We start from the raw sequence: 13,471 nt of genomic DNA, 5'->3' as shown, positions 1-13,471 counted from the left end.
TTTTTTATTAAAAATATTTTCTTTTGCGTTGCACTGAAGAAATTAAGTCATATGTGTTTGGTGAAGAAACAATCATATATATATTTTTTATGATAATAACCTTTCCTTTAACTACGAAATGTCAGAAATTATACAGGTATGGTCAAGCACCACAATGTAAAAGAAATTGCAGCTGTGGTTTACCCTAAAAACTTTACCCTAAAAATTATGGTAAAAACATTTTAAATTGTATTGATTAAACTTAATTAAAAAAAAAATGTAAAACAGATGTTAAAGAGAAAGCCACATGATGATTAAAGTTCATCAGCTTTTCCACAAGCTGAGGCAAATACTAATATATAGAAGGTGCACAGTGTCAAACAAATACAAAACACCATCATGGTAGCACACAACTCTAAAATAACGCAATAAACAGTAATTTACCAACAGAAGATGTAACATAAAAACCTAATGTACATATATACCTAAATAAAAATTAAAACAAACTAAGAAGAATCATAATTACTTAAATGAAAAAAACAAAAAAACATGTTTTTCACAGTATTTAACTTAACATGTTTTTACCATAGCATTTTTACAGTCTTTGACTGATAAATGAATCTTTTATCTCTATTTTTCGATCTCCAAATGTGTCTTGTCTTGCTAATCCACTGTTCTAATATGCAGTAAAGACAGAAATGACAGCTGTATATGCTGAATGGCCATTAAAATTGAAGCTGGATGTCATTTCCATTCTTCTAGTGAGTCTAAGCCAGGTGCGGCCGAGAGGGAGAACAATTCCAGCCCAGTGAATGAACAAACCCCCAATTACCCTGAATGTCCCTCTGGTAGCTTTCATTCAAGCAAATGGCTCCTCTAATTGGCCTGACCAGTCCTACCTGTTTCACATCCAAATCCTGGACTATTCTTCTGCATTGTATCCACGGCAACAGGAAGTTTTGCGGCCTATAAAAAGTTGCGAGTCGTGTAACCGAGACTTGGCAGGGAGTGTTACCATGGTACGCTTCTCTATTTATAGATCAATCTCGCTGTGAGCTGTGAGTTATACCCCTCAGACGTTTGACGACCAGACTTTGGATATCGCTTTACTTAATGTTTGTTTTAAAAATTGTGTTTTGTAACTGTTTTGTTGTTAAGGAATTGACCATGATAATGCATGACAGCATTGAAAGATTACGAGTAGAATAAAACAACACAGTTTATAAAGTCCATCAATACTCTTGTTTTTATAAAAGTTGAAATTTATGACAAATCAATATGCCTTGAACATCTATTTAGGTGTTTGTGGCAGTGGGTAAACTGAATCATATGTTAGCCATCTTGAGTGCAAAGTTAGTCATCCTTTTCTTCGTTTATCATCATTTATTAAAGCCAAACCCTCGGCATACGGACAGCCTGCTAATGTTATTGGATGCAGAGGATTTTATAACCCTGTCTGAAAGCATTCAAGTTGGCCAGGCATAATCTTTTTTTCTTTTCCTGTGCATTTTTTCCACAAAATGAAAGTGTGACTCAACGTCTCCCATAAACATTTTAGTCATACGAATCAAATGAAGGGCAGCAGGGATTCTGTGAACCCATTTTTTGGTGTATTTGAATGGAAGCATTTCTCACAATGGTCGAACCTCCATCGTGGCCTGTTTTTACTTCAGTTCTTCGCTCGTCGAAACACATTTCGCTCCAGAACTATTGCGTCACCAATGACGGATGCCCCTCGCCTTGATTACTGCTTCCTGTCAGTGTTTTCTTGTCATATTTCCATAAGCTGACAGTAGGCTGTGTATACTAAGAGGTCGATAGGGTCCGTAAAGAGGATGTGTCATCAGGTGAACTTCAAATGCTGTTTTGAAACAAGTTTTTCTCTCCGGCGTATCCATTACGAGAAATCCACCCTGTACATCCCATTCAGACGCGGTGATATGAGACACCCCAGTGAAGTCATGGAGCAAGTATACTACATGCAACCGAGCAATAAAAGGCCTTTCCCTGCGGTTTTGGATCTCAGAAATGTGTTTGTGATGAAAGTTCAGAACGGACTGGACGTGATATATACATCTGGAAATGAACATCTGCATATAGAGGCTTTACTTTTAAGTTTGTTACTCTTTTGAGTATGTCTACGACACCCCACTGATGTTGGGATGGGATTTTTGGCCATCGTGTCAATCATTCAGAGGCCTAGATATAAGACAAGGTTTGACATATTTTTGAAGAGTTCGGGCTGAAATCCCACTAGGCAATTTCCATTTCCTCAAAGAGGAAATCACCTTCTGAGCACCACACAAAAAGGAAATAAACATGGAAAGTTGGCACGTCAGTCCAAAAACTTTGACTTTGTTGCTCCGGTGTTTTGATGTTAAGTGCATTTGGTGCACTTGCCCTTGAAAAAGTCTTCTACAAAAAAGTTGGGGTGATAGATTTTTATTCTAACTAAAGGCAACTGTCTTTGTGAGTTTTGTCAATTAAGCAGACGAGACCCAGAGTCGAGTACGGAGTCACGGAGAGTTAGGCCTCATCGGGGGATGCTATTAGCATGTGTCTTTGCTCTCTCTCCCTCATGCATAGTCCTAAACTGTTATTAACCTTTGGTTATTTTTGAACTTCTGGTCATGCTTCAAGTCACTTTATATGACGCCAGCATGATGGGAGGCAACCGCTGGCCAAGCAAGCTGCTAATAGTTCACACACTTCAGGGGCCGCTGCAGCATCTTCCTGTCCTATAAAATGAACGCCATTCCATATCCATATAATCCAAGCGTTATTTTAAATGCATGTGCGTAAGGAGAAAGAAAGAGCCAGGGAAGTTCAGCTGTTAAATGTCTAAACTGAGTTAAAAATGAAATCCGCTGCCCAATAGCTACCCTGCCATTATATATGGTAAGCAGCCATGAGTGATTTAATTATACTTCCTGAAGAGCAAGTGTGGAAATATTTTTAGTACAGATTGTTTAGTTGCTTCCTCGGAGTTGGTAGGCCGAAGACGCTTCCCAGGCTAAAATTCAAAACTGTTGAATGTGAAATCAAAAAGAATGCACACTGGCCCAATTTTTTTTTCTCAAAAATATCTGTTATAGGCCTTTCACAATGCTTGCGTTGCTTTAACCTATGATGCCTACATATCAATGAGGCTGCACTTTTCTAAGCTCTGGTATCATCTAGCACATTTACACTTCCCGCTGAGGCACACACGGATCCATTTCTCCCTTACGCCGAGACACAGTCGCATTCTCCCTCTTGCATTCCTTCCATGCGCCTTCCCCTTCACTGGAACTGCCCACTGCCATTGTGCAGAATGGCAATGCCCCAGTCAAAGTGGCTTTCATCTGGCCAATTTAAACAGACAACCCCAACCAGACATTTGCCTAATGTGTTTTTGTTATGTGGACTCCTGGCTTCGCAAATGTCAGCCGGCTGGAAGGAAGCAGTGGCTCTAACCTCTGTAGTTTCAGTGCTCTTCCCCCACTGGGAGTTCTGCTGGGCTGAAACTAATCCCTCCGCCTGAGAGCCGAAGTGTCCTCTCTGCAGGGGAGAGCCCATTCCGGGGGCCAGGGAGCAGCGGTCTGGCCCCGGCACTCTGCTGACCTGGACCCAACTGGGGGAGGCAGCTGTGAAGGCTGGGAATGCCACATTTCTGACCAAAACCAAGACAGTTGGGCCAGCGCTGACAAATGTTCCTATGGACGCCAGGCATGCTTGCTTGGAGTTATTAGAAAGGGGCCTGGAAATTTATTACGAAACGTATTGGTATTTTAGAGCGCAGCTGATTTAAATTTAGTGGAGTTCAGCAGCCTTTACCATTCCAGAATTTAAGATTCTAGTTATGGTTTACCCAGGCAGGGATAAAAGTTTGTGTGTGTGTGTGTGTGTGTGTGTGTGTGTGTGTGTGTGTGTGTGTGTGTGTGTGTGTGTGTGTGTGTGTGTGTGTGTGTGTGTGTGTGTATATATATATATTACAAAAATTACCATTAAAATATGCTGATTTGGCGTTTAAGAAATGTTTCTTATTAATAGCAATGTTGAAAAAAGTTTTGCTGGTTAATATTTTAGTGGAAACTGATCATGTTTTTTCAGGATTCATTGATAAATAGAAATAACATAATTTATTTGAAATTGAAATCTTTGGTCACAATGAAAAAGTCTTTACTGTCACTTTTGATCAATTAAATGCATCTTTTCTGACTAAAAGTATTAATTTCTTTAAAAAAAAAATGCACATATGAATTTTTTTTATTTTAATTCATATATATTTTCAAGTAGTATTTTTGCTTATGCTCCTGACCAACAGTTTTGTTGTGGCACATGATGCCACTGTTTTAGTTTCTACACTGATGCATTCTGGGGTTTCATTTGACTTGCAACACCTGCAGCTAGTTTAGTTTGTCAACATCAACACTGCCAAAATGGTGGAAATTGGAAACATTTTTTTTTTAAACGGTGTCTAGAATGCATTCTTGATTGAACAAATAAACATTTTAACTTGCTTCAGTCCTTGCCATTTTTCCTTCCATTTAACAACACCCAATGACCCTAGTACAGCATTTAAATAAACACTCTAGTAGGGAGTATGTCCTGTATATCAGCACAATCCTCTGTGATGTCTCTTTCTGAGTAATAGGTCTCTGTAGTTTGCTTGTTTTGCTGTTTTTTCAGAGCCCTGGAGAGTCATAAACTGCCTTCTTGAGGATCAGAGGGCCCTCATAGAACTTCACCAGGTGTGCTTGAATCCTCATAAAGCGTGGCCTGCAGTGCACTCATGGGTAGAAGTGTCCTTTGTGCCGCTCTTAAACAAACACTCTGTCGGCATTGATGTTTTATCATCTCTAAAAGTACAAACATGAATGTAGTTTGAAATTCATACTGATGAGTTTACAATAGAATAAATGTAATTAACTGAATATGAAACATCTTTTTGGTTTGTCTTGCCTGTGATTGCAAATTTCGATTTATTCACCGTTCTTTTGAGGTTAACCAGCTGAATTATTCTGAGGAGAAATCTAGTTGTATTTCATAGGCATGAATATGAACATACTTCAGTTCCATTAGTTCTTCCAGCAGATGAACGGGATGTTTGTTTATAGAGAAATGGAGCTTCACTGCAGCTTTTATTCACCACTTGAAAGCACTTTGCTTGCTACTAATTTACCTCAGGGGGCTTTAAAATTATCTGTCTCTGCTGTCGAAATCTTTATTGTGGTGACAACTCGTCATCATCATCAAAGATTGCCCCGGAGTCAAATGAAGATGGTTTTGGAATAGTGGGCATGGTGCTCTGTCGAGCAGATTCCATCTGATTGGTTCTCCTCTCTAACAGTGAGATTAAGCACTGCAGGTTGGATCAGCAAATGTAGTTTTGGAGATTGATGGTGCAGTCTGCGGGATCAGGCAGGAGGAGAGAAAAACACCCACTGATGGAGTCGTATAATCCATAAAATGTCTTGTATGTTGTGTTTGAATTTAGCTTTGATCATTTTTTTCTGAATGCAACTGTATCAGATGGAGTTTTTCAGATTAACAATCAGAATCCTTTTTATTTGTCATACCTAAACCTGGTATGAAACTAATGTTGATACAGTACACTACACTTATTTGATAAAAAATACAGTACACATAGTAATATTGTTCAACTATTTCTATTTTAGTATATTTTCAGATGTAATTTATTCCTGTGATGGCAAAGATGATTACTCCAGTCTTCAGTGTCGTGTGATCCTTGAGAAATCAAAGCTCAAGAAACATATTATCAATGTTTAGAACAGTTGTGTTGCTTACTATTTTTGGAGAAACCGTGATACATTTTTTTTCAGGATTCTTTAATAAATAGAAAATTCAACAGAACAGCATTTATTTGAAATAGAAATCTTTTGTAACATTATAAAAGTCTTTACTGTCACTTTTGATCAGTTTAATGTGTCCTTGCTGAATAAAATAATTAATTAATTCCTTTTGAAAAATAATCTTACTGCACAAAGAATATCTTGCACTTTTTTTTTTTCAGCCCACAAAGTGCAATAGGAACAATAAAGATAAGACAATATATATATATATATATATTACTTTTTACTGTTTACGTTACTTTTAATTTACATATGAATAACTACTAGGGCCATTGGCTGTTATGAATAATAATATATAAGACAATGTGCTATATGGCTTTATACACTTGCTAAATATGTCATGAAATTGTCTGTGATCTGTAAATAACTCTTTGCGTTTCTCACTGTTGAATTATCTGAAGTATTATAGTAAAATGTTCATTTTGAAGTGTTGATTTATACAATAGGTGTCATTAGTCAAGTCTGCGTGAGTTTAGCACATGAAAATTGCGCTTCAGTTTTCACCTGGTTGTCTTTTTTTACATTGTCAGTCATTCAAGACAAGTTATTGTTGCTCAGTTATTCAAAGCAGAAAATATACTCACTATGACAAAAGTGCTTCAAAGAATGAAGAAAATATCCAATATCAACTGCTCATTAAAATCACCACAGATCCAACTCTCCCATCCTCTACCTATCAGGGACGTGAATTTAAAGGCCTAGATTTTTTCCCCCTTCACGTTAGAAGTATTGGTAAATATTGTGTAAAATGTATAAAAAGATGTTTTCATTAGACAAAGAATGAAGTTCAGGTTTCGTATCTTGGGGGAAGCTTTAGAGTTTTGTGCTCTGGGAGACAAGCAGAAAAAGCAACTCGATCCCCTCAAAGTGTGACATTGTGTAAACACTTTGGTAGCAGATTGCAAACAACCGGTGACGTTGTGATTTTAGTTTGTTGTCTAATAGCATTAGCATTATTAGCATCACAATCACTGTGCATTTTCTCATTTTCTCTGAGCAGGTATTGCTCATAGTTTAAAGAAGTATAATTGTGCTATACAATACCTATAATGACATTCCATCAGGGCATTCATTTATTGTTTTTCAGCTGAATTACTTCAGTGAGTAATGAGTAGCTCAACTTCAGCCAGTTGCTTTTAGTGGCTCAGCTGTGGGCAAAGCATGAATCATAGCATAATTATGCATTTGTGACATAATTTCATGATAACCCCCAGTGCAACGCAGGACACTGTAGATCCCCCCATGTGTCTACATTTCAAGCAGGCATCTCTGCAGCCTCCCAGTAAGACTGCAGGGTCCCATCAAGATAATCCTTAATAAAGAACGGCTTCACTTTTAATCTTACCCACTTCTCATATTTCTAGCCTGATATAGTTTTTGGCAAGTAATGTTTTAGCACTGATGTCAGTCTAGGACTATCAATGCATCTTTGTTAAGTCCATCACGGGCACATAATAGGAACATTGCAAGCTTGATTGTCTAATTCTAAAGAGCGTTTTGCTAAGCGTTTAAGTCTAGGGTAAAAATAAGGCTGTTAAAGCCTTAAGGCTCTCAGATTTAGGATCAGCATTTATATATATATATATATATATATATATATATATATATATATATATATATATGTATATATTTTTTTTAAATGTACTTATATATATATATATATATATATATATATATATATATATATATATATATATATATAACTATCAACTTCTTTATTTTCCCAAGATATGAATTCAGTTTTGCTATTCATGTTAATGAGTCTTTCAGAATTTTAATTTCAGTCTTATTGAATATTCTAAGCAATCTTTCACCTGATATTGAACTATTTATAGTTATATGGTACAGTAATGTGAAACATACCTTTCTGTTGACGATGATGCCTTTGCTTAGGGGGAAATGAAAGTGTTTTCTTGGGAGACATAAACTACTTGGGATAATTATGCTGTGCAATTTTAAAATAACTGCAAAATTACATTGAAAGTTAATTTTATGTGCGAGAGAGGGGGTTATAACTCGATTGGCGTATAAACCCCTCAGCTACGGTGAATAGTTACTTGAGATCCCCTCTGCATTTATTAGTCTATTGAGTTATCAAGAGCCTCTTCAAAATGCAATATATTTAATTTTCTCAGGCTGTAATGTGAAACGCCGGCTTTTACCTGTAGGCACATCTGTAGCGTAAACGCCTGTGCATTTGCATGACAACTGCTTTAGTAGTGCGCCACATCTAGATGAGGAAAAGTCAAGCTCGGGTCTATTTATACTGAAGAGGACAGCAGAGGTTTGACCTGCTGTCCCATATATGGCTGCCAAGTCCATTTCATTTCATCACATCACACATCATCAAGTTGTGTAAATGAGTTTGTGAGCGTTGGTTTGTCTTTTTGACCACTTTTTAGCTTATTTTTAGGGCCGTTCACACCAAGAACTATAATGATAACGATATTAGCATGGATGACAACGTTATCTTTATTATAAGCGCGCTGCTGTTATGTCGTCTGCCACTTCCAATGCTGGAGCTCTTCAAAGCAGGATGGATTCTGATTGACTGTCAATGGTTTTATGGTTCATCAGCTGGAAAAAAAAATCTTTCTGAAAGTGATTCCAACGATATCATTCTCTGTGTCGTTATCGTTTTTGTTGTGGTGTGGACTCTGCTATTCTTTTATATTTAGAATGATATTTAGGACTATGTCTTTAGGGCCTATCAAAAGATGAATGCAAAGATATATTTTTAATATAGGCCTGTATGTCTATAAAATAAGGCACATGCTGCTTTTGTTCATTATATAATTTGTTTAGACGCTTATTAAACTATCATTTATAAATATTAGCGTATCTGACAATATGATCTCCACATTGTGTGTTCCTATGAAAATGTAAACTTTCATCTATAATTCTATAGGTAAATTAAACATTTGAAATTTTTACTTGAATTTTTTTTATGTAGGCTAGTACATACGGTACTTTTTTTTTTTTTATTGAGATCTACTTTACATTTGTAGTTTGCAGGTATGTGTATTATTTATATAAATATATACTATAACTTTGCATAATCGAGGTCTAGTAAATTGAGATTTGAGACATTTTTGAATGTATTGAATATGTATGTATTTCTTTATGTAATAGATTGCGTTTGGTAGTATTCCGTTGTGAGGGATGAAGGTACATTTTGGAAACAAATGAAGTAATAAGCTGGAGCAGACAGACGGCAGTCATTACCTTGCAAACAGCAGTGAGAGGTCTACTTGTTGATGGAAGGCTTCCACTATAACGCTGATCGGACGAGCCAGTTTGCTCCAATAAAATCAGCTCCGTCATTTACAAACTATATTTACTTAATGCATACCTACTAGGATCCTTTTGTCAGGGACAAACCACAAAAGAATCAACCACAAAAAAAGAACCGGTTTGTGGAAAGAAGAAAATAAAAATAAACAGGAGAGAAAAAGAAAAAAGCTGTGCCCCTGGGCTGTGTGTGTGCAGAGCCACGGGATCCAGCAGACTAGCAGAGATGCATGCAGGATCTGCCGTTTCATTGTCTTAGGATCACTGATACAATCTAGAGGAAGGCTATATTGCTTAAAGCTGTGAGTGAATGACATATGGAGGACTGGTGTGAAGAAAACTCCCCAGTGCCTCCTCCAAACTAAAGTCTTCCTGTGAGAGAGAGAGCAGCGAGGAACTTTCTGCGCTTTCAAACTGCATGCTCCCTCCCTCCCTCTCTCTCTTTCTCTCCCTCTCGCTCTCTCAACCAGCTCTCTCTCTCTCTTTTTTTTTTCTCTTCCTCAGACACTAGCTAGTCACTGCCTGCAGCAGTAATCGGACAACTCTCGTTCTTGCTCGGAGTCTGTCTCTTGAGATCTAGCACGGGGCTCCATGACTTTTCACCCTTAAAATGAAAAAGAAAAAAGTTGTCTTTTATCGCTAATCTGCGCATTTAAAGTCAACTCAGAGAGAAGTTTCTTTTTTTTTTCTTTTTTTTTAAGTTCTTTATTTGCTGTGGAACAGATAGACACTCAACGGAAGATTGCAAAAAAAGGAGGAATAAAAGAAAAAGTGCAAGGATTCTACCATAATTGTAGTGAGTACTATTTTGATTATCTTTTAACGGTCTTTGCTTCCACATATGTTATTTTACGTGTCCCGTGCTAAACTTTTTTATGTCAGTTTTAAACATGGCTAAATGCAGCTGTGTGTCTTAACTTTACATAATCGAGGTCTAGATTAAATTGAGACATCTTTTTGAAATCACAACTTTTGATATTTTTATGAACGTCAGTTAAGGAGTTTTTTGAATGACAAAATTAAAATCATTTGAAACCTCTGACAAATTATTCTATCAAAGTTATTAGCGATTTATCTCTTACCAAATATATTTTTTTTTAAACTTTGCCTAATTTACTGTTAAAACCTCAATAGTGTTAACTTTGTTAAATTTCATAAAAGACTAAAATAGCAATTTGCAAAATGCCTAAAAGTGAAAATTGCTGTAGTATACTTTGACTTGACAATTTCCAAAACATATTTATAAAAGGTCATAAATAAGTATTTCATATATTTTTTTAAAAAGCTATATTTTTTATAGTATGTTGAGTTAACATTCCTACAAATTTCTATTTTATTTAAATTTTCTGATAAATACACTCAGTCTTTTTTAACATATAACTTCCTATAAAATTCAGCAACAGCGTTTAAGTTTAAAGTCTTTAATACTGCTCTAAAAGCATCATGTCGCTGTTTGCCGCTCAAATTTAAATCCCCAGTGACTCTGTCTCTCTCTTACGCACCTGATTCACACCTTCACCCTTTTCGAATTCACCTTTTTGCATCTCCTGAGCCCTCAGGTGACAACCACCGTTTTTTTGGTACTTTAAAACAGGTGTACGAGGCACTGAAATAAGAGATTGCATTGTAAATAATGACCCAATTTTAGGTCTAAGATAATAAAGTTTTCCATAATTTTCCATCCAGTAAGTAAAACCCAAGATTATATTCAGCTGGCAGAATAAAACAAAACCAGTTCAGTTTTAGCAGTTGACATCCAATGCCATCTGCTGCAGGGAGGAATGTTTTAGGGAAGACAGACAGGCAGATTGCTGTCTTGTAAGACATCGGCAGACGGCCACCACAACCAAGACACCCCGTACATTTTTGGAAGGGTTGTTTTCTATCCGGAGTTGCAGTTTCTTTTAGTGTCCAGCATTTTGTGTTGTGCGGTTAAATGCGTAATTATGCAGGACTTAAATATTTCTCAAAACAGATATCTTGTTTCACTTTTTGTCCAGTAAATAAACACAAAAAAATGGCGTTTAATTATGCTTTTATGTTCTAATAATTGAAAAGTCATTCTACGGCAGCTGTTTCTCCGACTCGCATTGTTTTTTTTCCGGAGTGTGTGAGCACTGTGTTGCCTCCAGCCGCCCTCTCTGTGTTCCTTTCGCACAATAACCCTGCTTATCTAATTAGCTCATAATGTGCTGCTTGATTTGGACTGTTTACACACTGTATTTGTTTTAATAAGGCATAAGTTTGACAGCATTAAGCTCTCTCCGATAAGCCCTCATGCGTCCAGCCTCGCGACGTGCCGTTGTTTGCCGAAGGCCCAATGCGCTCCGTGTGTGTGCGGCCGAGCTGGAAACGGTGCGCGGTGAAAGACACAGGGTTAATTGAAACTGCTGCGCTCCACTGTTTATGAGATAGAGACAGCGGAAATGGTTTGTGGCGATTAGCTGTTTACTAAATACAGTAGAATGTTATTTTGTTAACATGCCACTGTTGGTCTCAGGAAAACGCCGCTCAGGGAGCAGGAAATAAGGGCTGAGAAGCTCAATTGATCACGGCTCTTCTACATTCACAATTCCTTTGTGTTTGTTTACATGTAATCAAGGAGTTCGTTTACTTAAGCAGGAGAGCAGAGGATGAGCTAAACCTAAACCTGAGTGTCTTTTTTTTTTTTTGCTTTTTTTTTTTTTTTGCTTTTGGATGTTTGTGTAGATTCAGGTTTTAGTATAGTGAATAAAAGAAAATGGGCGGAAAATGAATAAATACTGTAACATGAAAACACCCAAGAATAAAAATCAGTTTTTATTCTAGTTTTTTTCTCTTTTTCTTTTTAAGATTAAATTAATTTGTAGAGCAGACTTTTTACAATGCAAAATTAAAAGCCGAGAAAACAATAAAATAAAGGATGCATTAAAACGTAATGGTTTTCAGTAACAATTTACATGTTCGCAGTGTGATCGCTTTTTTTTTCTCTGTTACTGCGGTTGGGAGAATTCGATCAGATGTGTACCTTAAATCTTCTCTGATGGACTCTCAAAGCGGACGGACTTCTGGAAATAATTTAGGGGTTGAAGAGCTCAGAATTAACAGATTTAATGTAGCTGCGCTGTCCATCGCTTGAGCTTCATGTCAGACTGAACAAAATGGAAGGGACAAATTGCACGTCAACAAACCACAGCATGTGTTCGGAATTTACATTTTAATTACACAAAATTCTAAAAGTTGAAATGGTTTGTTTAAATGAAAAATTAAAAGTATGTGTCCAAGTCGTTTGCGCATAAATGTGTAATTTGATAATTAATATTATGGGCCTCATGTATCAATACATATTGATTATCCTGAGTGAACAGTTTTCATGTCACACTTTATTAATGCATTATTAGTATTTCAGTACATTCACAATTTTAAATCTATAATTCAGTTACAGAGGGGAAAAAAAAAAACTTGAAAGCATGTCTGCAATAAAATGAAGCCTGATATTATAGACACATTTCTCATTCTGTCCTTATATATATATATATATATATGGTAATCAGTGTTTTGTTGGTGGTGCACATTTCTTTGCTCTATGCTCACAGAGTCCAGTGAAGTGTAGCATTTTGTAAACTGTGTCTAATTCTAGTCACATCTGTGTTCAATTGTTGTCTACATCGACATTCTTTGCATGTGGATTTATTTTTCCTGGGCCACCATGTGGATTCAGCTGACCAGCTTAAGTTGGGATTAGTTGTTTTAAAGTTATTTTGATTAAAGCGTTGTTTTTTTCAAAACTAGAAACTTACAACACATGTTTTGCATAATCTATGAAATTCAAAAAGGAACATGCATGTCTTGCCTTATAAAATTACAATCTTGTAAACCGTGGCTGGAAAGCAAGCAGGATAAACCGTTTCATTATGAATTTTTGAATTTGAAAAATATGATTGACTTATTCCCTAAATTGTACACCTCATATATTTGACAAAAAGATAAATGCAATAATAATTGCGTTATTAATATGTGTTATTACATCAGAGCTTAAGTATTCAGGTGAATCTCATCCGTGCCAGAGCGGCTCAGACAGCCCGCGTGCTCTATAATGATCAATGTTAAAAGCCCGGCGGTGTTTGCCGATGGAAACGCAGCGCTTGAAATAAGCAAAGCGAGACAAAAAGCCGTGCAAACAGTCGTGAGTGAAGCGAGTTTGGCTTTTTTGATGACACTTCCAACGCAGCTCTTTGTTCCTGAGAGCTTCAAAGACAGCTCAGTTCAGGTTGAATTCAAGCACACATCAAAGATGCTGAATGCACTTCTTTCGTTTTTTTTGTTTAAACAATAAATATTTAGCAGTACAGGACAAGGGCTTGTTA

General features: G+C 36.7%; 1 protein-coding gene across 9 annotated transcripts in view; it reads left to right on the top strand.

The window, feature by feature from the left end:
• Positions 1-13,471, top strand: part of eya1 (EYA transcriptional coactivator and phosphatase 1) — a 120,410-nt gene that overhangs the window by 64,300 nt on the left and 42,639 nt on the right. For 3 of the 9 annotated variants that reach the window (XM_079863669.1, XM_079863665.1, XM_079863661.1), the window contains exon 1: positions 9,633-9,921. The exons of 5 other annotated variants lie outside the window; for them this stretch is intronic. The gene's annotated coding sequence lies outside the window, so the exon portion shown is untranslated. Of the gene's footprint in view, positions 1-9,632; positions 9,922-13,471 lie in introns of those variants that run through there. One more of the 9 variants, XM_079863662.1, reaches the window with a different exon arrangement.

Source organism: Squalius cephalus, assembly GCF_949319135.1.
Source record: "Squalius cephalus genome assembly, chromosome: 25".
Taxonomy (NCBI): domain Eukaryota; kingdom Metazoa; phylum Chordata; class Actinopteri; order Cypriniformes; family Leuciscidae; genus Squalius; species Squalius cephalus.
This window is presented reverse-complemented; position numbering and strand designations above follow the sequence as displayed.